The following is a 13429-nucleotide window of genomic DNA, read 5'->3' on the forward strand; positions in this document are numbered from 1 at the left end:
GACACTGTAACTGTCATAAATTTGAGTCAGATGCCAAGCGCTTGACATTTGATCTTATGACCATGGGGATGGTGCAACAGTTGTAAGTGTGAAAAACAGTCATAAGTCCCTTTTTAAAACCCATTGTAATTTCAAACTGTTCCTTACCTGTAAAGGGTCCATAATGAATAATGAAAACGACATCGGGCCCCTGCAACCTTTTGTGCACATGTCTTAGTGCTGGGATTCAAATAATTTAACAACTGGCCCTCTGCTCTAATGACCAGCTGGATAGGCGTCACTTGGTGGTCATGTGACTGGGTGGGTGTGGCCAACTCAATGTCACTCAGGTCAATGGGCACTTCTCCTTAGCTGTTACAATGTAATAAGGGTTAACCAAAGAGGCAGTTTCTGAAAGCAGGGCAATAAAGATTAGGCTGGAAACAACACCAGAATGTTTCCTTCCTGCCTTCCTTACAGGATTAGCCCTGTAAAGTGGGGAAAAAACAAAAGGGGATTTCTTTCAACAACCGAACTGCTTAGAAAGTTACCAACCGGTTCTCCCGAATAGGTGCGAACTGGCTGAATCCCACCACTGACATGTGTAATGTCACAACTCACATATAACAGGGGTATGTCTATGGAGATTCTCAGTCACCCAGGTCATGATTGTCCCAGAGGTGCTTTTACAAGTGGCAACTGGACTTCCTGGTTTTCCATTGAAGATGTTTTACTTCTCATCCAAGAAGTTCCTCAAGCTCTGACTGAATGCTGTGGAACAAAAGGATTTACACTCCTTGCAGACAGCTGGTCATTTGCATCCTTGTAGTGAGTTATTGAGGCCACCTGGAGATTTATCTGGGTCATCAGAGCCGCCTGAGAGGTGCAAATGGATGTGGAGCCTTCTTGGAACTGTTGAAAGGACAGTGTTAATGACTCATTAAGAGGATGCAAATGACCAGCTGTCTGCAAGGAGTATAAATTCTTCCATTCCCCCACCATCCAGTCAGAGCTGAAGAAGCTTCTTGGATGAAAAGCAAAATATCTTCAAAGAAAGTCCAGGTGCCTCCTGAAAAAAAGGACCCTTGGGACATTTCAGGAGTATGCTGGTCATTGACTGTAATAAAGAATCTAGCTCTAATGGGGTAGTATTTGCGCTGCAATGGCACAATATTGCTTTAATCATTTGACCCCCCCTCCCTCCCATTGAGTGACTCCCTCCCAGCAGACACCTCTCTGTTCATGCAGTCTCCTTGGCAACAATATGGAAGTGATTTGCCAATGTCTTCTTCGAAGGTGTTCTTATTGACTTTTGCAGTCTAACTTACAGCCCTGGGATTTTATAGAGGTCTCATCTCTAAGTATTAACCAGATCTGACCCTGCTTAGCTTTTACAAGATCTGCCAAGTCAATTAAATCAGAAATAATACAGCCATTTATATTTAAAAGTCTGACCGAGAGATGCAGCCTTAATGATTTTATAATATGAGAAAAAGAAGAAAGAAGTGAACAAAACTCCAAAGGAATTACAACCTAAAGCGCATTCTCTTACTTGCTAGTGACGCCAATAAATACAGCTTGCGTGTTTTTTTAACTATATTTTCCAAAACTCCTAAGCAGGAGTGGGTTCCAGCAGGCCAGTCCGCTCATGTACGCGCTTTGCATGTGCTTGATGCGTGCTGCGCGCACATGCACAGTGCTATTAAAATTGTTCTGCACATGTACAGAACTGAAAAACAAGATGGCGGCACCAATGGTGGCATCTGGGGAAACGGTTCGGGGGTGTGGCAGGCCTGGGTCACTGCCATTTCGAGCGACCCAGGCCGCCAAACCACTACCAGTTGGACCAAACCAAGCCAAACCGGTAGGAACCCACCACTGCTCCTAAGAGAAAAAATGAAGATCCACTTATACAGTATGTATGGTATGGTTCCCACTTAGCACACATCAAAAAGCCAAGGCTAAGTTTATGCAATTTGCAAGGAAAGATCTAAGATTCCCCTGTCTTCTGTCCAAAGTCTACTTAGGTTTCCTCACAACTATTTACAAAGACAATGTACGTGGATAACTGCATTCATCTCTGTTCATGCCATATATCCACATTAGCCTTTACTTAAACAATTAAAACACAAGTAATTAAAGGCTACAATGTCTTTAATCAGCTGATGAATAAGTCAGCCAAGGGACAAAGGCTGTGTGTCCTTCTTAACATGACCCAAATCTGTTTTGATCCCTGCTGGGCCCACTTGTTTGTGGGGAGCAGAAAAGGAAACATTCAAGACAAACCTCCAACACCGAGCAGACATCTCTGTAAATAAATGAATTTTGAAAGGGCTAAAGATAACGCTGTTCCGGTTTAAGTTGAAACTCAGCCTGCTTGATGTATTTATTGAGTTTTTAGAACAAACAAATACAAGCACCGCCTGAATGAAGCTTTCGTATCAAAGGCCTTCATGAACTCTCACAAGATTAAATCCAACATTTAAGTATCCTATGCCTTAAAATGGAATATTTGAGGTTAAAGCACATAGACATGGCTGAAGTTACTACTCCTCTACTCACAATAGAATCCCTTATGCCACTAGGCTTGAAATTCTGGGCTTGGACAATCTGGAACTGCACCGCCTGCTGTCTGGCCTAAGCATAGTACACAAAATTGTCTGTTACAATGTCTTGCCTGTCAACGACTACTTCAGCTTCAAGTACAATAATGCACTGGCAATAATCGATACAAGGTAAACCGCTTCAAACTCGATTGCAGAAAATGCAACTTCAGCAACAGAGTGGTCAACGCCTGGAATGCTCTACCTGACTCCGTTGCTACATTCTCTAACCCTCACAGTTTCAACCTTAAACTGTCTACCATGGACCTCACCCCATTCTTAAGAGGTCCATAAAGGGAGCATGCAGAAGCGCACCAGTGTGCCTATTGTCCCTGTCCTACTGTTCCTATTTATCTGTATTTACTTCCTTTGTTCCTGTTTATGTTCATACCTATTCTTGTTATCTTGTACATGTTTGACAAACAAACAAACAAGTAGATAGATAGATAGATAGATAGATAGATAGATAGATAGATAGATAGATAGATAGATAGAAGTAGAGAATCATTATTATTCTCATGTTCTGTTCAAAGCACATTGGGCTGCAAGCATGCTCCACAGTTTTCAGTCTGCAGCTACGGTGTCCACATCCTTCCATTTAAGGTTGTTTTTCAGACCTCCCTGAAATGTTTGGCACCAGTTCTCTTTGGCCTTCCTCTTTGTCTCTGACCATCTGGTGGTTTTCAATGAATTACAGTCTTTGTTGGATGTTGCTCACTCATGTGGCACACAGGTCCAGCAAAGCACATTCTCTGTTCTTTCACTATCACAGAAAGTCTTCAGGAATTACTTCTTTATAGAATTTCCTCATTTGTGACATGGTCCTAATGTTAGATATAAAGAGACTTTCTGACACAACATTGTTGGAAGACCTTGTGCTTATGAATAACTAGCCGATAACCCAGTATTGCCTGGGAATTTATTTATAGGGAGAAACTGTCCAGACCAATGTAATTTCTAATGTTGAATTTTCCGCCTTAGCAGAGGGAGCCCCCTTGTGGAATATTGTGAAGCTGTTACTGTGGCAACTCCACTGCGTTGTGCAGTAGAAGCCATTTTACGGTAATACAGTAAAAGTCGTTTAAGGCACAACAGGATGTATCTTAACAGAACACACATCCTGAGGGGTTTTAGGGCTCTCCCCCCCCCCCAGTATTTATTTCCAGAAAGTAAGTCATCTGTGTACCAAGTTTGGTTGAAATTGGTTGAGGCATTCCAGAGTTATGCTGGAACACACACACACAGACACACAGACACACACACACACACAGACACACACACATATTCTTCCAGGTCTCACTGGCATAGATGGCAGTCGGTATGCCAATGGCATTAAATAATCTGATCTTGGTTTATGATGGATATGGTCCATGCTGAGTGTATTTGAATAGGCAGTTACTTTACCTATTCAGCATTTTACATCTGCTACTGTTCCCCCATCTGTATCCATGATGCTATCAAGGTATTTAAATTGTTCCACTCCTTTTAAGACCTGTCCTCCTAACTCAAGGTGTTGTCTTGAACACTGCCAACTTGCATCAGCCATCCTAAATATTCCTGGCCATTGCATGATTTCAGAAGTATACACCTTCCAGTACAACAATATTGTGTCCATAAGGATATGGGTAAATACGTGCATGTGTCTCTCTTTGCATGTATATAAATATGTTGCTTTTTTCCCCCTTAGGGGAGAACTAATAGAGAGATGTTCTCTATCAACAGAAATAAATAATGACATAAATATCAAGAACTCAATGGAACACAAGGACAATCACACTGCTTCAGGCAAAACAAGAAGAAAAAACATCTGTGTAGTCTACTGACCTGGCCCCCACAGTCATCAACAATAAGCCCAACAGTTGAACATGAAGGCAATTACCCTTTTCCACTCAGGTTCTCCAACAACTGATACAAAGAGTCATGCTATCTTTGATACTGACGGCAATAAACTAACAACAACCTTAAGTTCTTCTACAACAGTATAGTCAGCTTAGCTTCCAAGTCTAAACAAGGTCTAAATAGATGTTGCCACCTAATGAGGACAATAGACTATGGCAATTGCTAACAAAATTGGAAGAAGTCCTGCTTCTCTAGGCTGAAGCATATAGATGCCATCTGGCTATCTATACAGGATACTTTTTGCTCTGCTGGTGATCCTTCTCCGGAAATCTACCTTCACTCACACACATTTCAGAAACCTTCTATAGATCTGTTTCTATACCAAGAGCTTTCATGACTGTCATAAATATATATCTAGATGGATTACTATGTACATGCTTTAATGCACTTAATTGATTATTAAGAATTAGATGTAACGGTTGCATTTTATTCTACTTCAAAGTGCCTATTATTTGCTTTTGAGCAAGGCAAATAGCAGAAAAATTGCTTCAATAAATGAAGTCCTGTAAGTACCGAGCACCCTACATTTCAAAAATTGCCCTGCCTTAGTCAAATTCCAGGGTTATGCCTACATTTTAAGATCGTTTTGTCCTGCAATGACTTTTCTGGTTAGTGTGAGCATGATGTGCAAGCAGTTTATGGAAATGATTTTACTTAACCAGTTTGTCTGGTGGTTGATAGACATGCCTGATATAGGAGATCAATTTCGAAACTTACAACTTACCTGTGATCTTTTGGGAAGGATTCATCCAGCATCTGATACAGCCATGAGGTAAGACAGCTAGATGACCAACCGTACTAGTGGAAAGGCACATTCTTAATCTGGAATAAAGAACGTGTATAATCCCAGTAAGTAATAATTGGGCAATTACTATAAGAAGATATTACTCAAAGAAGGCCAGAGAGTCTTTTGATTCTTATGCCCGTGTAATTTCAATCAGCTATGCTCTGATAATTTCCAGTTGTTCTATATTAATCTTTAGCTACAGACAGGAAATTTGATTTATAAGCAAAATGACAATATAAGAAAATGTTCTATGTTTCATCATAGGACTGGAAAAAAGGCCACCATAAATATTACTGACCATTTCCAATGTGCATTATTTCAGAAATTGTTATAATTCTAAGAACTAAAGGGGTTTTTATCATATCCACACTGCAAATCAGGAATTCAGAGTGAGAGAGTAGCCTTCTTTTTATGTTTTGATAATAAGATCAACACTTTCAAACTCAATAGTATTCAAAAGCACTAGTACTATTAAACACTTACAGAATAACATATTTCAGAATTTATTGAACCAAAACAAAACCTTTACTAAAAGCCTAGAAGATGAAGATATATCTATCTATCTTCATATCTATATATCTATATTGAATAGAACAACTTGGTAATATTTTCAAGGAGTTCCTTCCACAACTATAAACCACACGGAGATTTCTTTCAATAAATATTGTAAGTTTTGACTGCTCAATGTTTTTAATATATTATTGGCCTTTTATTGTAAACTGCTTTGACAGTGGCCAAGTTCATAAATAATGCTAGGTTAAAAATTAGCTTGGCTGGTTTATGGCTCAAAGTATTATCTGAATCCAGCAACTATGAATAGTTTATGCTTCCATACATTCTGGCAATTGAAGCAAAAGGGTCAGTTCTGTAAACTATGGTTCAGCCAAGTATAATTTAATATGTACAAAGAGGAATGATTTCCTTTAAAAAAAGACCCATTTTAATAGCAATGTTACTGCTTGGTTACAAACGTCTACAGAATCTGCTTGAGAAAGGAGCAGAACTAAAGATTAATGGACAGTTACTCAACAATTCTGTTTTGAGGACGAGAACGGAAACAATGGAAGACTTATATAACACACAGATGGGTACTTTGGTATTGTCCTTTTTACAAAAGAAAGCAAAGCATTAAAATATGATTGCAATTGGATTCTAATTAACATTTGAAAGGCTTTGGAAATAGAAAGATGCTCTGAAAAAAATGAAATCACAGCATTCTCTGGAAATATACAGATGCTGACATATATAAAATACATCTGGAAAACTGGATGTAGTTAGCATCTAAGCCATAACAATTTTTTTCAGTTTTTGCTAATGTACAGTGTTTTTAAGCAGATTGAAGTCTGCAGAAATTAACATCTGGCCTGTCTATCCATCTGTTGTGGGTTGTTAATTAAGAGGGAAAATTTAAGTTCCAGGATTATTATTAGATCTATTTTAACATTTAAAATAACTAAATGCACATCCATTTTTAACTTCAGAACTGGTTGATCTAAATGAAATCATGTAGTTGCATTTGGAACATGCTGCACTATTGCAGCTGCTCCATCTCAAATAAAAGTTTTCAGAGAGAAAGAAAAGAAAAAGGCAGCCCCAAGAATTAACAGATAAAAGAAGTTTTGTATGTTTATTAGTTTAAAACATCTGTAGATTTTAGTTTACAAAAAATTGTTTATTAAATAATTTATACTATAGAGTGAATGACCAGAAGCATCTCTGAAAGCCAACTAGCAGTTAGAAGCAGGATGAAAACTGCTTAATCTCACAACACATGGGCAGACTCAACCATACTTTCAGCTAGGAAACTGGGAGCTTCATAGAGCAAGCTAAATCCCAAAACACTGAAGTTTAATATTCAGGGGAAAAAAACCAGACATCAGTAGATACATAGAGGTAAATCACATTTAAACACAAACATTAAAAACCTAAGAAGTAAACAAAAAAAATCTGATAAGCAATGAACACCCAGATAAGCAGGGATTAACACCAGACAAACAACCAAGCTGAAAACAATACCCTATTGGTTTTTAGGAAGAGGAAATGATGTCCAAGGGAAAACCATCACCACCCAACAAGCTGGCGGGGAAAACCTTTGTATATAAACAGAGAACACACCTCACACTCACTAGCATTAATGATGTTACCTTGTTAGCTAATGAAATATCTGCAAGTAAACAACCAAGCTCAGAGACCACCAAGTGCTCCCTTTATCATGGAAAGAAAACAACCTGAGTCATTTAAAAATTGTGGACTTCAATCCAAAATCTGCTTGGACAGTTAGGAAATCTGCAGGCTGATGGGTCATATCTTACAAGAAAACAATAGCAGCTGCTTAAGAACAATTATTGGCAGTGCTAAAACAGACTCAACAGTAGGTTAGGTTAGGTTAGGTTTATTTAGTTTAAGAGCCGAGGTGGCGCAGTGGCTAGGGTGCAGTACTGCAGGCCACTGTAGCTGACTGTGATCTGCAGTTCAGCGGTTCAAATCTCACCGGCTCAAGGTCGACTCAGCCTTCCATCCTTCCAAGGTGGGTGAAATGAGGACCCGGACTGTGGGGGCAAGTTGCTGACTCAATTTGCTAAAAAATTTGTAAACTGCTTAGAGAGGGCTGATAGTCCTATGAAGCGGTATATAAGTCTAATAAATAAATAAATAAATAAAATTATTGGTTTTGTATGCCGCCCACTCCCGAAGGACTCTGGGCGGCTTACAATAAACAGGGGAGGGAATAAATAAGACAATACAACAATTTTAAAATCCACAGCAGTCATAATTAAGACAGGGCTGGGTGCTTTAATAGCCCCCAGCCTGCCGGAACAGCCAGGATTTAGTAGCTTTACGGAAGGCCGGGAGGGTAGTGAGGGTCCGGATCTCCACAGGGAGCTCGTTCCAGAGGGCCGGAGCAGCAACAGAGAAGGCTCTCCCCCGGGGGGTCGCCAGCCGGCATTGGCTGGCAGATGGAACCTGGAGAAGGCCAAGTCTGTGCGATCAAATTGGTCTTTGGGAGGTAATTGTCAGGAGGCGGTCTCTCAGGTACCCATGTCCGATGCCATGTAGGGCTTTATAAGTAACAACTAGCACCTTGAAGCGAGTCCGGAGATCCATGGGCAGCCAGTGCAGCTCGCGGAGGATAGGTGTAATGTGGGTGTACCTAGGTGCACCCACAATCGCTCGTGTGGCTGCATTCTGGACTAGCTGAAGTCTTCGAACACTTTTCAAGGGCAGCCCCATGTAAAGCGCATTACAATAGTCCAGTCTTGAGGTCATGAGGGCGTGAGTGACTATCTGAAGTGCCTCCCGGTCCAGATAGGGTGGCAATTGGTGCACCAGGTGAGAACTTCTAAAGCATCCAAAGGATAAGGAAGAAAATCCTTTTTCAATGGAATGAAAACTTTGGAGAAATCCAATGGCAGCTTGATTGGAAAACACCAAACAGTTCAATGAAGTCCAAGCATGTTGCATGTGTACCCAAAGCTGACATTAAATAGAAAAGGAAACTAGTAAGAAATAACTGAATGGCAAAAAGCATAACTGCATGATATTCTAATGTTGGTGGATGTTCATCTCAACTTTCATTCATATTATTTCAATCTTTGATGTCTCTCACAAGAGAATAGAAATGCATGACAATAAAAGGAACATCTCGATAGATCTATGAGAAGATTTGATTTCAAGATTCCGTCTGAAGGCCATTAAATCAAATCTTCCCATCAAAATAAAGGGGATGTGTCAAAACAAATGGGTGGGGGGTATCTTTGAATCAATGTAAAATTTGAATGGCTCTTCAAAACTTATTTCACCTAATAACAGACATTCAATTCCATTCTAATTTAGTTATTTATTTTGGTAATTTGTAGTCCATACATCTGTTCTGCGGTAGAAGTTCTGTGTAGCTCATGGGAACCCTCCTCTCACAACACATGTCTACCGTGTTTACCTTTTTAACGATCCGACTTAACGTGAACTCCACTTTATATGAATGCTGGGAGAGGGGATCATTGCACGAGGAATAAAAATAACTTCAACTGAGCAGACCAAACCGAAGCCAAATCTACCAGTCGACAAGCTTGTAAAATATTTATGAAATTCAACACTTTGTTACTGAATGCCTCCTCTGTGGTCTTGAGGTTTTTATTTTAATACAAAACAAGCAGGAGACAGACATACAGACATAAACACATGCTAAATTCTATCCAAGGGAGGCTGTTTTCATTGATTCCCGCCTCCCCAGATTTTAACAGCCATGCCCATGTATTGCTACAGGGTAGTGTTTTTTTCTGAGTGCCTAATGATTATCCGAACATAATATCCTTCAGCACAAGAAAGACCAAACTCTTGGCAGATGTGAAGTTATATTATGTCCTGCAATCCTCCTTTTCTTATGACTGGCACTTTATTGTCTAAAGATGGTGAGTTAAATCTGTCTCCAAGCTGGCTATATTAAAAAAAAAAGTTTCAATTTTGCATGGCTCCCCTGTTCATTAGAGTCGCCTGATTTGTGTGTGTGTGTGTGTTTGTGTGTGTGTGTGTTTCTTTTTCCCTTCCCCTTTAGATATATGCGTGTGCTGGGGGGGAAAAAGGGCATTAGAAATAAAGATTGTATTTCAGCTGAAGACAGAGTGAGCACAAAAGCTCCCCTAATTATGTTACTAATTACTTGAATAGTCTTCCATTTGACAATATAATTACACCAAAGAAGGGTGAAATGTCTCAATTACCATGGAACGAACTGGGATTTGTTTTCATTCCAGAATTCATAGACTATGAAGCTGGATGAATAAACTTCACATGCGCTCCAGAGGGCAAGCAAACTTTCTAAAAATAGTCATTCTTTCCAACACTATTTTAGGTTGTTGTTAAAAGTAATAACAATAACGTTTGTGGGCATCTGCTTTTGATTAAATGCATCAGACCTCTCAACTTCAGGATCTGTTCATCTCCAAGCTTTATATTTAATTTTCTTTGCCATCCTTTTGTGATTTTGCATTGCTCTCTTTTGTTTTGCTCTTTTATATTTCGTCATCCATCCAATGGGAAAGGGCTAATGTTTCCAGTGTACCCATTAAGAACAAAATATCTAATGAGGCATCATTAGTATTGTTTTCAAGTATCTGATGGATGGAGCCAAGCTAGAGTAAAACCATACACAAGAGAGATGCAAAAAAAAAAAAAAAAAATCAGTGAGAATTTTATTTAATTCCTTTTTTCCGTGACCCGTCAAAACCACGCTCGACTAAGCCGCGCCCGATTAAACCGCGTCTCTGATGTCATCAACAGGGCGACAACAGCCAGCGCGGAGAAAGAAGGGCGCTTTAAATAGCGCTTTGAAAGCAAGCCGATTCAACTTAAGGTAAGGGTTAGGTTTAGGGTTAGGGTTAGGGTTAGGGTTAGGGTTAGGGTTAGGGTTAGGGTTAGGGTTAGGGTTAGGGTTAGGGTTAGGGTTAGGGTTAGGGTTAGGGTTAGGGTTAGGGTTAGGGTTAGGGTTAGGGTTAGGGTTAGGGTTAGGGTTAGGGTTAGGGTTAGGGTTAGGGTTAGGGTTAGGGTTAGGGTTAGGGTTAGGGTTAGGGTTACGTTAAGGGTTAGGATTAGGTTTAGGGTTACGTTAAGGGTTAGGTTTAGGGCTAGGTTTAGGTTTAGGGGTTAATTTTAGGTTTAGGGTTTACAGCGTGCTTCTCTCTCCGCGCTGTTGTCGCCCTGTTGATGATGTCAGCTACGTGGTTTAGTCGGACGCGGTTTAGTCGAGCGCGGATTTGTGATGGAACCCCTTTTTTCTATAGGAGGAAGTTATCACTATTCACAAGTTTCATCAGGATTTAAGAAAAACAATTTTAAAATGTCAGGAAGAGAAAAGAGTTAATTGTGGGAGAGAATCAAAGTAGAATAGAATAGAATATCAGAATTGGAAGGGACTATATACCACTTACCCTATACCACTTCAGACAAATGTTTGTCCAATCCCTTCTTAAAACTTCCAGTGTTGGAGGATTCACAACTTCTGGAGGCAAGTTGTCCCACTGATTAATGGTTCTAACTGTCTGGAAATTTCTCCTTAGTTCTAAGTTGTTTCTCTCCTTAATTAGTTTCCATTTATTGCTTCTTGTCCTGCACTCAGGTGCTTTGGAAACTAGCTTGACTCCCTCTTCTTTGTGGCAGCCCCTGAGATATTGGAACATTGTTATCATGTCTCCCCTAGTCCTTCTTTTTATTAAACTAGATATACTCAGTTCCTGAAGCTGTTCTTCATATGTTTATCCTCCAGTCCCCTAATCCTCTTTGTTGCTCTTCTCTGCACTCTTTCTAGAGTCTCAACATCTTTTTTAAATCTTGGCGACCAAAACTGCATGCAATATTCCAAGTGTAATACTTCACGGGATCTTGATTCTATCTTGATTTACAAGTCAACTACTAGTTTACTACCTGCACAAGTCAACTACTAGTTGACTTGTGCAGGTAAACACTAAGTTATATAAGGTTATATATTTTGATAGTAAGGTATCACTAACCAAATATCATGCATTGATACAAATAGGAATATTGTGAAAAATATGGAAACACATGTATCAAATTATTCTTCATAGCACTTGAGGGCAGGACAAAACACAATGGATCGAAACTCATCAGAGGGATCCATCTTGGAAATAAGGAGGAATTTATTGACGGTGAGAACAATTAGGCGGGAGAACAGCTTGCTTCCTGGAGTTGTGGGTGATTCACTGATGGAGGCTTTCAAGAAAAGTTTGGACAACCATTTGTCTGGGATGGCAGAAGCACTTCTGCCTTGGGCAGGCGGTTGGAGTAGAAGACCTCCAAGATCCCTTCTAGCCCTATGATTCTAGGAAATACATCTTGGAATGTTGCTCTCCCCACCAACCCAGGATCTAAATTTCCATATAATGTATGGATTCCTCTTTGTATTCGTCTTATTCAGATTGGATTTATTGTTTAGTATCATAACTCATTGCCCCTTTCATTCTGAGATCAGCAGTACTATGGGGGAAAGGCTGGACTTTTAGTTGTCTAAGTATGGGTTCCAGTTTATTTGAGTAAGAACCTTCAATGGAACTGTCAGCCATCTCAAAGTTGAGATTTTGGTTTAGTTCAGTGTTGAAATTCAATTTTTTCACTACTGGTTCTGTGGGCATGGCTTGGTGGGTGTGGCAGGGGAAGGATACTGAAAAATCCCTATTCCCTCCCCACTCCTGGGGAAGCATATTGCAAAGCCTCCATTCCCATCTCACTCTGGGGCCAGTCAGAGGTGGTGTTTGCTAGTTCTCCAAACTATTCAAAATTTCTGCTGCTGGTTCTCCAGAACCTGTCAGAACTTGCTGGATTTCACCCCTGGTTTAGTTCCAATAAGCTGTGCTAATAATGGAATTTGTATTGAGCCCCAATCATCCATATGAGCCCCATCATGATAGAATTTCTGGGCAACCCCAATGAAGCTGGAACATAAGGCTATCCTAAGAGACAGGTGTAAAATAGTTCTATTCTACCTATAAAATCCTTGTAAAGTGTTAGGCTAGAGAGCAAATTGATTTTAAATCCATATTGGTAATGGGACAGTTTTATCCTCCAAAACTTAATTGCTCCCTGTTGCTTTTCCTTTGAAATCTACTGGCCGAGATAATGATCTCTTTTTACAGTCCATCTTACATGCAAATTGCTTTCAAAATTGTTTTAGAAGTAAATGAAATTCCAGAGAAGTTCCCATGATAGACGTTCCCCACATTCCATTAATTGCAAAATATCCAAAGAATGTTTGATTTCTGAATGATTATATTTCATTGTCCAGCCATCTCTCTAATGGTTAGCAGATTTTTTCTGACTTTCTGCGCTTCTATTAAATCTGAAGGCTTTAGAAGATCAACCCCCACACAGCTCACAAAGATCATGGAAGCAAGAACTACACACAAACTTCAGCAAAAGGACTAGAATGTTAGTCTGGAGTAAATACTGGATCTGGTAAACTGTAAAAAGAATGGCTCACTCTCATTCCTAAATTCATATCTGAATGATATGAAACACTCCCCCCCCCAATTTCCTGCCATCCAGGCTGAATGAGGGACCTGAACAACAAGGTAAAGGTTCCCACCACAATATATGTGCTAGTCATTCTCCTAGACTCCTTGCCAAGTTTTGCAGATATCGTCCTGGCAGTTCC

General features: G+C 39.9%; 1 long non-coding RNA gene across 1 annotated transcript in view; it reads right to left on the minus strand.

The window, feature by feature from the left end:
* LOC116517401 overlaps positions 1–13429 on the minus strand; it is a 262593-nt gene that overhangs the window by 225397 nt on the left and 23767 nt on the right. Inside the window, exon 2 of the long non-coding RNA XR_004256455.1 lies at positions 5206–5303. This is a non-coding gene — a long non-coding RNA (uncharacterized LOC116517401). The remainder of the gene's footprint in view (positions 1–5205; positions 5304–13429) is intronic.

The sequence above is a fragment of the Thamnophis elegans genome, chromosome 14 (assembly GCF_009769535.1).
Source record: "Thamnophis elegans isolate rThaEle1 chromosome 14, rThaEle1.pri, whole genome shotgun sequence".
Lineage (NCBI taxonomy): Eukaryota > Metazoa > Chordata > Lepidosauria > Squamata > Colubridae > Thamnophis > Thamnophis elegans.